The sequence below is a fragment of the Lagopus leucura genome, unplaced genomic scaffold, assembly GCF_019238085.1.
Source record: "Lagopus leucura isolate 7727_CA_CO unplaced genomic scaffold, USGS_WTPT01 Super-Scaffold_760, whole genome shotgun sequence".
In the NCBI taxonomy this organism is placed as follows: domain Eukaryota; kingdom Metazoa; phylum Chordata; class Aves; order Galliformes; family Phasianidae; genus Lagopus; species Lagopus leucura.
In genome coordinates, this window is record NW_024962257.1 from 11,346,718 (window position 1) to 11,363,351 (window position 16,634).

A 16,634-nucleotide genomic window follows, 5' to 3' on the forward strand; every position below is an offset into this window, starting at 1 on the left:
CACTCAGTTTTAGTTTTGCCTGTCTTAAATAATCCTCTCATCATAAATTTTATCATTCTATCTCCATCTTTCCTTGATAGCTACATGTCGGACTAATAGTGACCAACCTGCTAACAACCTTGTGAAGAAAAACAAACCTTACTGCCTGTATGATAAGACTCAAGGAACCAAAGCATCTGGAAGCCATATGCCACGCTAAAGTTTTTTTTTTTGAGTTCCAAGGACCCAGAGTGACAAAGTAATTGATTCGTGCTTCAATATCCTAACCTGGCTTATACAAAAGACAGAAAACCACCTTCAATTATTTCGGCTCTGAAACTTTTATTACTTGTAGACTGTTCAGATCTCAAAATCAATACCACACAACAACTTGGTCTAGAGAAAAGCATAATTTGAGAAGAATTTCAGATCAATCTTTTTCACAGTTTTATTTTACTGTGTCATTTAGCAGTGCAAAATATCCCTCAAGATAAGGAAAAAAATATCTCACCACTTTCTCTTTCTTCCAGATGTGCTCATAATGTTTTTTCCATGGGGGTGTAGATGAAGCAAAGAGAACCATAGTGAAGAATGAGGAAAAGCAGCAGCTTTATGGTGTATTGGGTCTGACTGGAATAGAATTTTATTTATTTTTTTTTCCCCAATGTAGCCTATATGGTGCTATGTTTCGGATTTGTGACTAAAACCATGCCAGCACCACACCAGCCTTAGTGCTGCTGTCAGCCTGTTGCTGAGCAGTGGTTTTGTGTTGCTGTTTTTGTTTGCTTCTTTTTTTCCCCCCTCCATTCTGCCTCCCCAGCAAGTAGGCTGTGGGTGTGCAGGACGGCAGGGGACACAGCCAGGATAGCTGATTTGAACTGATCAAAGGATGTTCCTATCACATGATGTTCTCTGCAATAAATGCTCAGAGAAGGGAGAAACCGGCCCGTTCTTGTCTGTGACATCTGTCTCCCTCTCGAGTAACTGTTGTGCGTGATGAAGCAGTGATTAAGCATTATCTGCAGGATAGTATTTTCCATACTTTATGAAGGAAGATCAAGATTTAAATGAAACGAGCAGCACATCCACCTGCTAATTGGGAAGTAGACAGTTGATATTTTCATTTGTAGCTTGCACAAAGCAAAAAAACTTGCCCTTTGCAGTATTTTGTTAGCATTTTGTTCATGTCTCTCAGGTAGAAATCCCTCAATCATACTCAACTCACCAGATCCTTATGGTATGCAATGCTGGTTTGAAACACTGATTTGCTTTATTTCACATTTTTAAAAGACATGTTTAATGAGGAAGAAAAACGGGAGAATCTATTTTCATTGCAATAATATCTATGAGTATTTACCCATTAATTATTTTAACATGATAACAAATGAAAGTGAAACACAGCTTTATAATAACAGAAAAGCACTTGAAATGCCTTTCATTTTATGACTATAGGCTTTTGCAGGAAGACAACAGCCCCTAACACTGAAGGAAACATGAGATTTGGGATGGACAGAATACCTGCACGCATGTACCTATATCCATCAGGGTTTAAAATGTGGATCACAATGGCAGATCTCCCAATGGATATGCCTATTAGATTTACAAGGAGTACCACCTGCTTTTCATCCTACTACCTTAAAAAATTATAGCCAAGGAAAAGTGCCAGTAATAAAACTGGACCACTCTACTACAGTACACTTACCAACAGCAACTACGTACAATACAAAGACTAAAAAACCTGATTGAGACAGCAAGTCTACAGAAACTCTCCCAAAAGCTAAAAACATCTTGCACAGTGTGGATGACGCAGCTTTCTAAATTGTGTTCTGAAAGGTTTTCACAGAACTTAAGCTGAAATGCCTCAGACAGACAGCTTACTTGCCATACAACATAGCTTTAGGTAAGTGTAGCTGCGTAGGGGAGGACTACAGACACAGTTCATCTTTCTAAGTAAATCAGACAATGCAAAAATGCAGAATAACTGCTGCTTAACTGTCCGGCCTTCTGAATTGGAATACCAGTTAATGATCTTCCATTTCACATGCATGGATATACATTTGACAACACAACAAAAATCAATCCTATTCCCTATCTTTCCCTTTATACAGGCTTGGACAGCCAGAGCACAGAGATCATAGCATGTGTTATTGTCTAATTCCTCTCTCCACAGTATTCCTTTCATAACGGCGTCAACGTTTGACAGCAGAAGAGGAGAAACATTCTAGTTAAGGAACTGAACAAGAACTCTGCTGATCAAGGCTTTATATTCATTTCTACTAAAAATTCCTACCCAGTCATAATTTGTGCTTGGTTCCCCATTGTAACAATTTGCTTCTGCCTCTCATGTTTATTTTCCAGAAGTATCTGAGATTGCTTTACTGGTTTGCTCAATGCAATACAATTTTGATCACCCTTTTCTTCGGTTGCATAGACACTATTACACAATTAATAGAAGTTCAAACACCAAATAAATCCACAGGCTACTAGAATCAAGGAATTACATTTCAAAATTAAAAAAAAATAATAAGTGTTAAAATTCGGAATTTCTCTATAGTGGAACTGTTAAGTTATCTAGACATTTATCAAAATGAAAGCAATGCAATGAAGCTAAAACTAGAAACTATTCTTCAACTATATATTCTTCAACTATACTGAACATGCTGAAAAAAATTTACTGCTGTTTTTGAACAGCTTCTTTCTTTGAAATTTGTTTCATTATTATAGCATTCCATAATCTTAACAAATCTGCATTGGATTCTTCTTGCTATTTTTGAATGTGCTAAATAAGAGGATGGGACAAACCATTCCATAATCAGTAATGTACTACATGTGTACACCATGTCATGGGTGACCAGGGCACAACGCCCAGCCATATGGTGCACTTAAGAGCCAACTCATCTACATCGCCCGTTACCAGGCAACGTGCTGGACTTTAGTCTCAGCCTAGTAAGAAAAAAAATGACCTCTTAGCCCCAGAAGTTGATTGATATTCATTGTGCTGGTTAGGTTATGATCACAGGGGAAAATAATAAAATCAATTATGCACATGGAGATTTGGAGGCATTAGACCTTCCCAGATTCCAAATGAGTGTTTTCTTCTTCTTTCTTGTCATACACCTCAAATCACTGATTTATCTTCTTGAAAGAACTTTAATATCATTTCTTTTAAGCACATTCCTAGATAGTGAAGCAGTATATTCACAGTTAAATTTATGCCAGCTTCCTAAAAACATGCTGGTAATTATCCTGGGGACCACCTTCTCCCACAGGTTGGAAACCCCAACTTCAATCTTACATTCTTCATTACAATTTCTCTAACAAAAGCTGTCAATTGTGTCAAATTCTGCTCAGAATTATAAGGTTATTCTGTGATGAAAAGCAGTATTAATGAGAGGAAAAGCCAAAAGCAACAAGCTTGCTGAGCACCATAGAATTGATTTCAATCTGCCTTCAAGATGAACAAACCTTTTTCTTGGTTTTATCCTGTAAACCAGGCAATTTTCTTGAAACAACAAAATTTTGTTTCAAGGACATTTAGAGGTAGATTGTGTATAGTACAGAAGAATAAGTATAAGACACTTTGTATTCCTAGCAAGGACTGCACGCCAAATTCTTTCACTGACACAAAACTGTTGTGGCAGAATTCAAGTTCTAACACTAACGTCTTTGTGTGAGAAAAGTGAGCCTACTCTACCTCGTCAGCACATGTGCAACTTACTACACAAAGAACAGAGAAAAGACTAATTTCAAATATATTTCTACTAGCTCTGTGTGGGGCTCACTGAATAACTGTAGGCACACATCTAATTGCTATTGCTGTACCACAGGACAAGCCATGGCTATTACACGGTACAAAGATGGAGCACTGCATTTTTTTTTAAGCAGAGGATTGGTGAGAAATGTTTGCAAAGTACCAAATACACACATTAAGAATCATACACTTTGTTTAGTTTTTCTGTTATCTTGCAACTGTTATTCAACTGAGTATAAAATTGTATCCTAATAAAAAGTGCTTAAACAATACTGTTTCCAAGCATGGGTTAAAATGCTTCACAAAAAAAAAAAAAAAAAATATCTGAGTATGAAACAGCAACGAAAAGTCTGGATTAGAAAACATCTGTTGGAATCTAATGTAAAATAGCTTTCAGGAAGGAAAAAAGTAAAAAATGAATTAACACAACCACCGCATCACAAGTTCTATAAATCTATGAGCTTGAATAACAAAGCATAAAGAATTATTCATGGCTGTTCTAAGGGGAAGACTGCTTGAACCAACTAATAAATATACAGAATTTCTTTCTGACAGAATCAGTCAAAAGTAAAATAAACACAGCAACACAACCCCAACCTGCAAAAGGGAAATAAGAGGAATGAACAGTTTATTTTAAAGCTATGGACAGAAACAGGGAAGATGTTCTGTTGCAAGCCACAAACAAGTTGTTACTCATTAAAGAGTAAAAGACAATTGATCTTCTAAGAACGGCCTATGAGTCTTGAGATCCAGTATCACCAAGACCAACATATTACCTTATACAACTGCAAAACAAACATTTCAAACCACATCCCCAGGAAAAAATGAAATCAACAACAGCAAATAAATACGTAAATAAATAAATCAGCATACTTACAGAAAGAAGGCTCCGATCATGAAAACAATAGGCACCACTTGCATGGGGCTTCTGTGTAGTTTCCTAAGCAAAGGAAAATGAATTCTTACTGTGCAAGGTAGATTCATAGGAGATAATATTTTAGCTTTCCAAACACTGAAAGCCTGAGGTAAGCTTTACGATTAATAAATATATAATAAAAAATATAAGGAACATATTGCACTGAGGAAGAATTTCACAAAAAAGAAATGTACCATACATTATAGGGACATAATAACATTGTTACTTGAGAACAAAGAAAAACAGCAGAATTCAAACAATCATAAAAACAAATAAATATTTTATTACTTTAGTAATAGATAATTAAAAGACAGAGAAAACTAGCCAGACACTTTTCAATTTATTTGAAATCTACATTCTTTGTTTGCATTAGGAACTCACCTAATGCAATACAATGCTGTAGTTCAACATCGTCCTCAGTCCAGGTTTCTGTTTCAATAGGAATACATAACTATGATTTGCTTGGGTGTTTTTCAGTTGTAAACTTCATGCAGTTTTGCAAAAGAATAATTATCATAAAATATATAAACAGAAGGGAGCATCCAAAATATATTATACATGCGCAGAGCCTTGAATTAAAATAGGATAACATTCTATCCCATACTATTCTTTTTGTTTAAATCGATGAGCAGCTGGTGACATCTAATATTTTACTGAATTATTCATTGAATTTCAGCAGTTACAGTAAGCTCAAGCATGTTTTTCATAACAAATTCACCCTAAATGCATTTTCATTTCCATGTGCACATGGTAGTATACATTCCCTCATACAAACAGATGATAGAAATACTGTACATATTTTGAGTCTACAAAGAAAAAATACAGCAAAAAGTCTCCGTATTATTAAAACAGATAAATTTTATCATGTTTTACCCACATAAATAATTCCAGACAGTAAACATATTGAATATTTTTCTAACAAAATGGTGTTATTCATTTATTTATAATAACCTATATACATCCATAAATCAAAATTCAGTAGTGATTATCCCTAACAAGAAGGAATAGAAGCAACCACCACAACCACCAAGGTACACATTCTATAACATCCAATCAAACAATCGCTAAACATGGATTAATCTTCAGTCATATTCACATGATTCTACAAAGCAATTTTCAATGTAAGCAAACAGAGAGAAAATGCTAATAATTTTGTGAGAAAACCTGCATTTTGACAATGTCATGTTCACAAGCCCCTAGATAACCCAGCTGAGCATCACAGATGTTGATGTTATGCTTCCAACTGACATCAGATATCATTAAGATGGTACACACCACTAAAAGGAAACTTGTCTGGTTTTATAATGCTAAATTTTGTTTTCAACATGTCATACAGCACAGAAAAACAAGGAGCAGGTTCTTGCTTTGCATCCATATAGCACACCATACTACAACATTTGTCAACAGCACAATAAACATTCTGCAGGACTCAAGTCCTTATTTTCTGAGAAAGTAAATAAAAGCAAGACTTGAGTCAATCAAAAGAAATCTTACCAAGCATCTAGGAAGAAGCCAGGCTGAGAAATGTTAATATCCCCTTAAAAATGGAAGAGTGGGGTTTTCAGGTGAGAATACCTCAGCTCCCACAGGGCAGCCAGGTCTGCAGCCAGACCAGCAGAGATTCTCCTATGGGGTCACTGCCACAGAGATCTCCAAGCCATGCAGGCTTATAATGTTACCATACCTGTGCATTCCAGGAGTATCCCAGCCATTACAGTGCTTTTCCTTATGAGCAGTTCCTTTAAGTATTTTACATATACGTATAGAAATGTGTGTGTGTGTGTGTGTGTGTATATATATATATATATATATATATATATATATATATATATTATATATATAAATAAAGGTCCCAGGGCAATAAGAAACATATTAATACCTACACGCAGATTCTAGGTTTGATTTACACCTTCACAACTTTATCAAAAAGCATATGTATAATTTACCATCATCTGACACCTTCAATTCTGCTCTAAAATACCACTAAACAATGATATTTGTTGCTTCAAGTTAAAAGTGATTCCCGTTAGATAACAGCAAAATACAACAAGGAGCGAGCTTTGCCATCATTAGACTTCTAACCACATTACTTCTATTTTGAGGCTTTTTTGTTTGGTATCAGTTTAATTTCCTGTCAGCCTTACAAGAGATTGCTAATGTTTGGGCTGTAGGATATGCTCTGATTAAAAATAATCTTCCCAATTACTGCCTGGCATGAGTCTACTGCCACATGCACTCTGCCACTGGCTTCTGAATTTCTGTCAGCAGTAATTGTATCTGTAGCTCCTAACTGTAAATGAAAACCCAGGGGGGCATATTTGGGTTCCAGTTTCCTGTGCCTCGCCATATCTTTTAATTTGCACTGTCTGTCAAAAGGAGATGTTCGTCGGCACTAAAAGGAAATCCTCAGAACATCAGGTTAAAAATAAAAAAAAAGGAAAGGGGAAAAAAAAAGGCAACTAGAATATGATAAATTGTATTTTATACTTATACCACGTAGACAGAGAATGTCATTAATTCTTTCAGCTGCAGAAGTGGTAAACTGAAACTATGTATTGAACATTTCTTCCAGCCCCAATTCCTTCAGGGACTTCAGACCCATGTTATCACCTCATCTCTGTCCCAGTTCACTGCTGCTGCTCCTGGATTTGGGTCCTGGCCTTGCCTAAAATTGTCAGTGCCCACTCACTTCTAGGGCCTGGTTTGGCTCTCCCCGCTGAGGCCCGATGGACCCACAGCCCATGGGGGAACCCCTCGGTTGCATGGGGTGCCTTCAGCTCCAGCTTCCCCCTCAGGGACAGCCAGCTGGCCCCAGATCTTATGTATTTCAGACAGCACTGGTTAAACCTGGCAGTAAGAGTTAAATGCAATCACAGTCACCCAGTTTAATGATAATTCATGTTAAGGTTGTCACTGATTTACTTTTCCTCTTAGGAATGTTGCTGCTTAGAGAGCTATGATGGGTGACCTAAAGACAGTGTGCCCTGTGTGATCCTTAAAGGAAAAGCATCAGGAGAAGAATGAACACCAAGCACAGACTGGACTCTGAAATAAAGAAACTTGAGGATTAGAAAAACTCTTGATATAATATTAAAAGCGAAGCACCATTTAGAAGGGAAAAGCACAACCAAATACACGAGACGTATGGCAGTAGTTTTACTTGTGTAAGATCTCAAACAGCCCCTCAAAGATCCTCTAAAAAGCATCTCTAAACTTCTGATGCTCAGAAAGCTCTCTTAACGTGCAGAAGCCTACAACACAGAAAAAATCAGTTCCTAGCTAGTTTCTCCTTACACAGAAAGCATCAAAATTTATCCATTAACGTAGATATCATAACTACTACTTAAGAAATAATCGCTTTTAAGCTTTTCTTCAGAATTTTTGCTTTTCTCCCTCATTCTTCTGCATAAAGAGGCTGTTCTACCAAAGCTCTTAAGCAGAAAGAACAGTCCCATGAACATCAGTAAGATTAATCACACAATTCCACATAATAATATACTTACATGCCCGCAAGATTCAAAGATTACCACAAATTCAAGTGAAGAGGACATACAATAACATGAAAAAGCCTGAACTTTTACCAGGAGGACTGTAGAGTTCTCCTGTCAGTCGTGAGCTTTTAGCACTGAATGCTGTGATGCTGACAAAGACCAAACAGTTGCAGCATTATACTTAGAGAATAGGGTTTTTACATTTTCCATTTTGAAACTAATAGTTCTCTCATCTGTAATGAGTCAAGAAATGAATCATAGCTGTGCAAAGCAATGCATCTTTGAAAGAAATTTCAGATGTAGAGAAAATAAAGCTAAATTTGCTAACTTTGTCCTCTTCTTTTTAAATGACTATTTTGACATTGCATTTTCAGCGTTAATAAACAATCTAAAATTAATGACTAGAACAAGGGAAAGTTGTAAAAAGGATAAACTGCCTTCGTTTTCCAATAGTTTCACAAACATGATATGGATACTCTCACTATAACTGAAAGAGCTCAGCTACAGGATGCATCTGGACTGGGAAAATGTAACAGCAGAGCAGCTAGCAGCCCTAACAGCAATAGCGTAGTTAAAGGACACAGCACTTTCCTCTGACTGAATCATGACTCTTGTGGACAAATCTAAGATAAGCACACGCTCCACATTTTCTGAACTAAAGAAAATTTGCACACCACGGAAATACGAGTATCTTTTTGCACCCTGGATGGGAAGGGTATAGAATGGGTTGGCTGATATTTATCAATTTTCAGGAAGAGCGATTTACATAAGGTTATCAGGTCTTGAAAGGGTCTGGCTCTCTCACCTGATGTCACCAACCATGTTGGGTCTGAGTGTGCAGGCTGGGAGCCACTCACATAGATCCAAGCACGTTCACTCTCCCAGAGCTTTCCCTTCCCATTTCCCTTACCGTGTAGAGCTGCTCTGAACCAGTCAGCCCAATCTCTCTTACCTTGTTCAGATATTGCATTCTGATAAAGCATTTAACGTTAATCTCGCTGACTCAAAATTATTTTTGATAGCTCATTCAGTTAATCACTATGCTATAACTGAAAGAACACAATTCTGTAATTTAAATTGGAGAAGAAAATGCCTGTATGCCATAGAAGCAGCTTATTTTTAAGAAAAGCTAATATACCTTCTCCATTAGTACTGCAGAAGTACTTAGTCATACAGAAAAAAACATACAGAAAAAAAGAAAAAAAAAGGTATTTATTCCTGCTCATATGAAGAGCATATAGAAATTGGCTATCCTTGGCTCTTTATTGAAATCATCATCTACTTCAGAGTACAGGTGAAGTTATATCTGCAACCCGAATGGGACACTGCCAGGGATCTTAACACTGAGGTTATATTTCTCTTTCTAGAGTAAGCACTGACTTAAGCTGGTTTTCACAGGAAGAAGGGACAAGCACGTGTATAAATTATGAAACCCAGAGCACAGGCACACAGAAAACATCTCTGCAGAACCAGTTGGCCCAGATTTGCTACTTGTAAGCAACAAAAGATCATTTTTTTTTCCTCCTCTTTTTAATCTACAGTTCTTTCTATTTGCACCATATCCACTGAGAAAAAGCATTGGATTTGTAAGCATTGCAGGTTTCCATCCGCCTTGCTGAATAACCAGCTCCACATCACCTTTTTCTTTATCTGTAACCTTCCACAGCGTACTGAGAAAATCACAAACTGCAAGTAAGGGTCCCTTCTCAATCACTTACGGCATCAGGAGCTTCACACCAGTAAGCTGACACGTGTGAAATAAGACCACTTATCAAAGAAGAGAGAGGTCAAAGGCTTCTAAGGTTGGAACAGGAACCTGCTGGTTGCTGCAAATCTCTCACCAGCTCGTTTGAGCCTGACACTTAATATTCAAACTGAATTGCAAGCGATGTACTCAAGGATAAAGCGCAGTAATAATAAAGATTCATGGTCTGACAAGCTCAGCATACAAATTCTGAGCACAGAGTCCATTTTGAATACTTTCTTTTTTTTAATCTGAAGAGAGTTCAGGAATAGTATTATTTTTTAGATGAAGCATCAATACTTCCCATCTAGTTAGAGAAACAAAAAAAATGAGAAAATAAAACTTCAGTCTGTATTTAGATGCTGGTAAAGAAGCATGCCTTAAAACCATTATATCTCCTTGCAGTATAGATACTCCGTATGAAATCCTAATCCTGCTGATTAGACATAGGGATGCATCAAGTAACATATACGTTTCACAAAGCCAAATCTTTTACGCCAGAAATCCACTGCTGTAAACCAGAAAGAAGAACTGCCCAAATTTCAGATTTACAGCTTGTACCTAGCATGCCATTTGTGAAAGTCAAAATCACAGGAAAGGCTCTAAATCTTGATGGATTTTAGATAGAATCCCAAAGGCTTAAGCCATGCTGCCCAGACATCGCATCTACAGTTCAGCTTAATATCAAGCCACTAATATTAGATCACCAACAAGTGGCAATTGGTAACATCCTTCCTTGACCTCCAGATTATTTTCTGCCCATGATACAGAACAAGCTTCTGGGGTCTAGGTGGAATTTGAGCTTTCTTTTAATTTTTCAGACTCATCCATCACTTATTTTATTCAACATCACTTAGTTCACAGTCAGAAAATACATTATTTATATTACAATGACAGTGTAATGTCGTGACCCACTTATTTTTTCTATGCCTCCATGTTTATTTTGCACTACAATAGCCTGGCAATTTGTTCTCTCCCCACCCTCCCCCCCGTTTTTTAAGCATATTAGTGTTTATGTACGTAGGAAGCAGGTCAAAATTAATTATAATTAAATGCCTAATAGTTTTAAGATTGAAATACTGTTACCAAACATTAGCTCCATTTAGAATCCTTTGCTTACTTTCTATGTAGTTTTGAACACTTACATTTCTATTACTAAATCTCTTTCCTTTAAAAGCACACTGCATCCAGCTTAACTACATCTCACTAAAACACCTTGTTAGTCATACTTTGATTCATTTCATTTCATTGCCTTTCATATTTAAATTACCTTATTTCTTCTCCTATTCCTCATATTGCCTTTGAAAATGACAAGACTCACTTTGTGCAATGATTGTTTATAAATCAACCTCGCATCACTTCCAGCATTAACACCATCATTTTTTGTGTATTTGCAAGTTTTCCTGCCAAACTGCTAGCCAAAACAATCCAAAATTTGCATTTAATCTCCCCCATTTCATTCCAATTCCTTATGCGCACTCAGCTAACACCACAAAAATGAAAACGTATCTTTTGCATAAATGAAACAATAACTTCCCTAATCCCAGAAAAATGAAATCCTATTCTTCGCAGATTTCTTGATTGAGTCTCAGGAAAAAAAAATCTCCTCCATCACCAAGCAACAGATCAGTGTCTTTCTTTAGTAGGCACACAGACAAGTGCTGTAGCACGAACTCAAATGGAGGATGAAGTCGCTCAAACAATTCTAAAAATGCATGCTTGTCAAGATTCCTCTCGATGTTGATTCACAACAGGAGCACCTGAACAACTCTTATCGCTATTTTAATGCACTCTGCAGTATTAGTGACTTCAAGAAGATAGAATCTTCTCCTAGCTAATTTATACTCCAGATTAGGTGCTCAGCAAAATTAACCCAGTGGCGCTGGGAACGTGTCTTTGCTCCAGCTACTGGAGCTCTTCCACAGGAACTGGGGAGAAGCAGCTGGAGGAATTCTTTGTGTTACCATTATTTTCACCTGTTCTGCTTCAGTTATTCATTTATGTTAATCTGCAAACTCTCCTTCTAGGCTTTGGCATGCAGAAGGTCTACGTAACTACGCTTCAAGTAGTCAGAATAGCCATGAAGATAAGTAGGCAACAGATGCTAGGAATAACTGGTATTTGCCAATTTCATGAAAAAAAAATCTGAATATCATCATCTTAAGACTTAACACTTGTATTTTACTAACAGTAATTTTCATAGAGTTTCAGAAAAATTGTTTGAAGAGAACTGCTTGCTTAAACAGGATTGTACTAAATGAAATTTAAAACATGTCAAGACAATGTTATGGAAACCCATTGCCTTGAAAGCATCAGATACAGGTTGCTTTTGGATAACACTTGGTCTAAAGGAGATGTAGGAACTTTTATATTTGCTCATTTTTCCTCATTTGAAATACTCTGGAGACTCTGACTTTGTCATGGGGTTCTATTTCTATTTTTAAAGACAATCACGCGCCACTGAACACAAAGCATGAGTATTTTCTTCTTGTACTAAGAAGCATAGCATAACAGTTTGTAGTTTTAAAAACACGCGCATGAAGGAATAATTGAAATTTCAAGTCCAGTAAGTATTCTTTAAAATAAAAGAACAACTTTTAGAGAATTGATGGCTCTGTGCCGTTCGAATATCAAAGCTGTTCTGGGTATCACTTCGATCTGTCCATCATGATTCAGATACTTCTGAATAATTCAAGATGTTACGCTTTAACTTATTTCAGCAATTTCCTTGAAGAGAAGCAGTAAGTGAACATTTACTACAAACCTTCAGATGAATCCACATAATTAATATTATGATGTACTTTACCTGTCTTGCTGTTTGCTCTTGCAATATTAAGTCGGTATTAAATAAACAACACTCAGACAAGTTGCTGTCCCACTTCTCAAGAAGATGCTTCGATTTATATAATTACTTCATCTGATTTACTGTTGCATCCTTACCCGAGTTACATATTCTGTTAACACGCTATAAAACTAATTAGCTATTTTGAGGTAGAACACAGTTTTATTGCGAAGGCAATGTATTGCTTGTGCTTCCTTGGAATCAAAATATTCTTTTCATGGTGTGACAGCAGCATACTTCATCTTTCCACATTTTATGTGGCACGCTGAAGCAAAACAGAAATGATGTGCTATTATTCAAGCATAAGAAAAATAGTAGCACTGCACGAACAAGTGTCAGAGATGAATAAAGGCATGCAAAATGATACGAAAACAGCAGCTGAAATATCCCCTCATTTTTCAAAGATGAGTTCAGAAGCCCTGCACCCGAGTGATTATAAGCTTTACATTAAGACAACAAGATGCTGATGCAATTTTGAAATGAAAATGAGCAATACTGAAGAAAAGTTGATCTGAGATTTTTTTTGGTTCTGCTACTAACGAAGGGTTAAAAAGAAACAACAGCTTTGTGAATACATATCTTGGGTTAGAAACAGCCTTGGATGGAACAAAAATAACTAAAACATTAGTCTGTATTTCTCAAATAAGCTTCATTTCTGCCGATTACAGAACGGTATACTGATGGTATCTAAGAGTTTTGCACGTCTGCTCTCCAGACTCACAACAGGCGATAAGTAAGCAGGGGTAGAGACACAAAAAGGGAAAACAATTTCTAAAAACTCTGAGGGAAAATCAACTTTGCACTGCTTTCCAAGAATAACTTCTATTCATAAATAGCATTAATAAACTGTTTTGCACCTTCTACAAAGGCACCTTTATCAACATTCCAAATAAAGTCATTTGGGCTCACTGTGCCACAACACACTTGCTCTGCTTCTATGTGTTGTCCTCAGTACTCAGCACACCTCACCATTCCCAATGTTCCACTTGGTAATTAGGATCTTATTTTCCTTTCATGCTTCCCATTTTTTCCAGTCCCTTTTTCCTTTTCATCATACCTACAAAACTTCCACATATGCACTGACTTAATTTCCTATCGGTGTATTTGTTTCTGCTGAGACAAGATGTCATGAAATTTGCAAACAAAAATAAAAGTCTCCAACACAGTCCTGCCAGATGGTCTGATGGGGAAGCCATCTCTAAAGAAGTGCCTTTAATGGAAGCTTTGCCAACCAGAATAAGGTGCTCTAAAGCTTCTTAGTGATTTGAGGTCTTTGACACACTGCAGCTGTCATAAGGAAGGGTAGACAGAAACTGCAATTTGACTAGAAAAATACATTAAATATAGAAGTTTTATGAAATAGTTCCTTGGCATCCACCTTCTGTAACGTCCTTCCATATTGAATTTCTCTCCCTTCTCACTCTTAGTAGAAATGAGGCTTACTGTACTGACTGGCACTTAATCAGATTTTGTCAGCTTTTATGCTGGATGCCATCTTACTTGTTCCATTAATTGTCACAGCACTATTCACAAAGCAAATTAATTGCTGCAATTTCAGCAAAGATGACAGAATTCAGGAGCCATGTACTGTCAGGCAAATCCCATTGATGTCATCTGAATCCTCACTGCTGCCTGCCTGCGGCTGGAAAAGTTGGATGGGGCCCTGGGCAGCCTGGTCTGGTATTAAATGGGGAGGCCCTGCACATGGTAGGGGGGGGGGGGTTGAAGATTCATGGTGCTTGAGGTCCCTTCTTACCCTATGATTCTGCGGGCAAAGGGCACTACCAGACTATTGAGACAGTGGAAGGAATAGGTGTGCTCCGTCAGTTCCCTGATCCATTTCACAAAGGAGGCTTGACTTGAATGTCAACATTAAATATAGGTTAACCTCTGCAATGCTGTGTACTATTATAGCCATTTCCCAGGTGCACTGCTGTATATTTGGATGTGCTCCTGTTATAGAATAAGATGAGTCAGCAGAAACAACTTCAAATGAAAATAGATGGAGCGCAGGTAAGAACAGAAAATGTTTGCTGTCTCATTTCTGCTATTACACTGGACATGACTTCCACTAGCACTGCCATTGGTTTAATTTGTACAAAAAGACAAGTTCTTCCCTCTCATTTTTATTTGCATTGAATTTAAACTGATAGATCCACAGCATTAAAAGACCTAAACAAAAGCCTGCATTCTGACATAGAGGTAACCTGACCACATGCTGCTCAAAGCAAACAGAACAGAAACTCTGGTGGTGTCCAGTATGATTCCTCCTGCATATATTCCAAGTATTTCCCCCATGCAGCTCTGCACTTACACAGATAAACTCTTATGTGCTGCAGTAGCCAGCTTAACACGACGATCCTACAGCAAAGGAGGGCAAGAACATACCCAAAATGCTGAAAACAAGAATTACCAAGAAAACTCCTTGTAAAAATTACTTGATGCTTCATCTGGAAATAGAGCAACTCAAATCTTTTTGCTGAGACCAACAGAAGCCCTTAAAACATTCCTAAAAAAAGGTAGATCCTAACTTCTAACTCCAGTTGCACCCAATCAGGTTCAATGGAGTGTAATTTCACTGTTAATGGGAGCTATAGAAGGGACTAATTTGCATGTTATTCAGCACAGAAGCAATTGGTTTGTGCCTGAGTAGTTCAATAGTATTAAGAAACTTGCAAAGTAACTGTTGGTAGAAAAGCTTTGTTTTCACTTTTGTGCTATGTTAATAAGATATTCTGGTCAGATGATCAAGATCTGTATCAGGCAGATAATTAACAAAAGTCATTAGCTGAAAATGTCTTTCCATCAAGAAAAGGAATTTGATTATGTTCTGGAATAGCTACAAACAAAACTCACCTCCATCCTAGAGCGATGGGAAGAGCTACATACCACTCAGAAACAATACACCAGTTGTCACAACACACTGAATCCAGGACAAAAGACACTGCTGTAAGAAGTTCAGAATCACACTGGCATTTTAGAAACATCATCACCGATAAACACTGTTGGAAGCACTGTTGCATTTCCACTGAAACATGAAGAACTGAAATGAACTGGCACCACAGAAACGGATTTTAATATTGGCTGAAACATTTCTGTTTCAGATGCAGAAGCAAGTTCTTTCCCCAGAAATACAAGGCTCTTAAAGATCAGCCCCAGAATAATTACAGTCTCGAATCACTCTATTCTTTCCCCTCAATAAGTTTCAGGTTTTGTTTGTCCTATTTTTCAGTAATGTATTCATATGTCAAGAAAAACAGCTACAACTGTTTTAAGGAAAGAACAGGTTTTTTTTGTAAGTCATTGCATCTTACATAAAAAAATCATTTTAAAATAATGTTCATGTAAATGCTCCAGTTCCTGCAACCGACATAAAAGTACATACTTTCCAATTTCATTTTAGTTATGTGTATAACAAATTTCACAGTTTTTGCTGATGCAACCACTTCCCTGTCTCAAGTAGCTGCTTATCAGCAACAGCAGCAGAGCTGAAAATCTGTAAGCAATATTAAATGAGAATAAATTAAATATATTAAAAATGGATGATTTGTAAAAATCAACCAGAATAAACCTTTTCATTATAGAAGCAAAAAATAGTCATCATAGTTCTACCTTGTATGCAAACGCATATAACGTGAGCTCAAATTATTTATATGGATTGATGCTGTAACAACTGACATGTTTATTTCTATCTGGGAACAAAAAACCTAATCTGTTCCCACAGCTTTTAAACAGAAAATGTGAAAAGCAAAGAAAAAAAGATACAGGCACCTACAAGATACAGTTGTTACATTGGTAATTTAAATGGCTGATGCCTACATGCGGCAACATTTACAAATTTTTCATCAGAATTTCTATTACCAAATCAGACATAAACCCCATTTCAATGAGCTCTGAAGACCATTATTTTA

General features: G+C 36.9%; 1 long non-coding RNA gene across 1 annotated transcript in view; it reads right to left on the reverse strand.

Moving 5' to 3' along the window:
* Window positions 1–4,607: 4,607 nt before the first annotated feature.
* The window catches only part of LOC122176397, an 89,226-nt gene continuing 77,199 nt past the window's right edge, over window positions 4,608–16,634 (reverse strand). Inside the window, exons 2-3 of the long non-coding RNA XR_006177731.1 lie at window positions 5,028–5,075; window positions 4,608–4,670 (exon numbers count right to left, since the gene is read on the reverse strand). This is a non-coding gene — a long non-coding RNA (uncharacterized LOC122176397). The remainder of the gene's footprint in view (window positions 4,671–5,027; window positions 5,076–16,634) is intronic.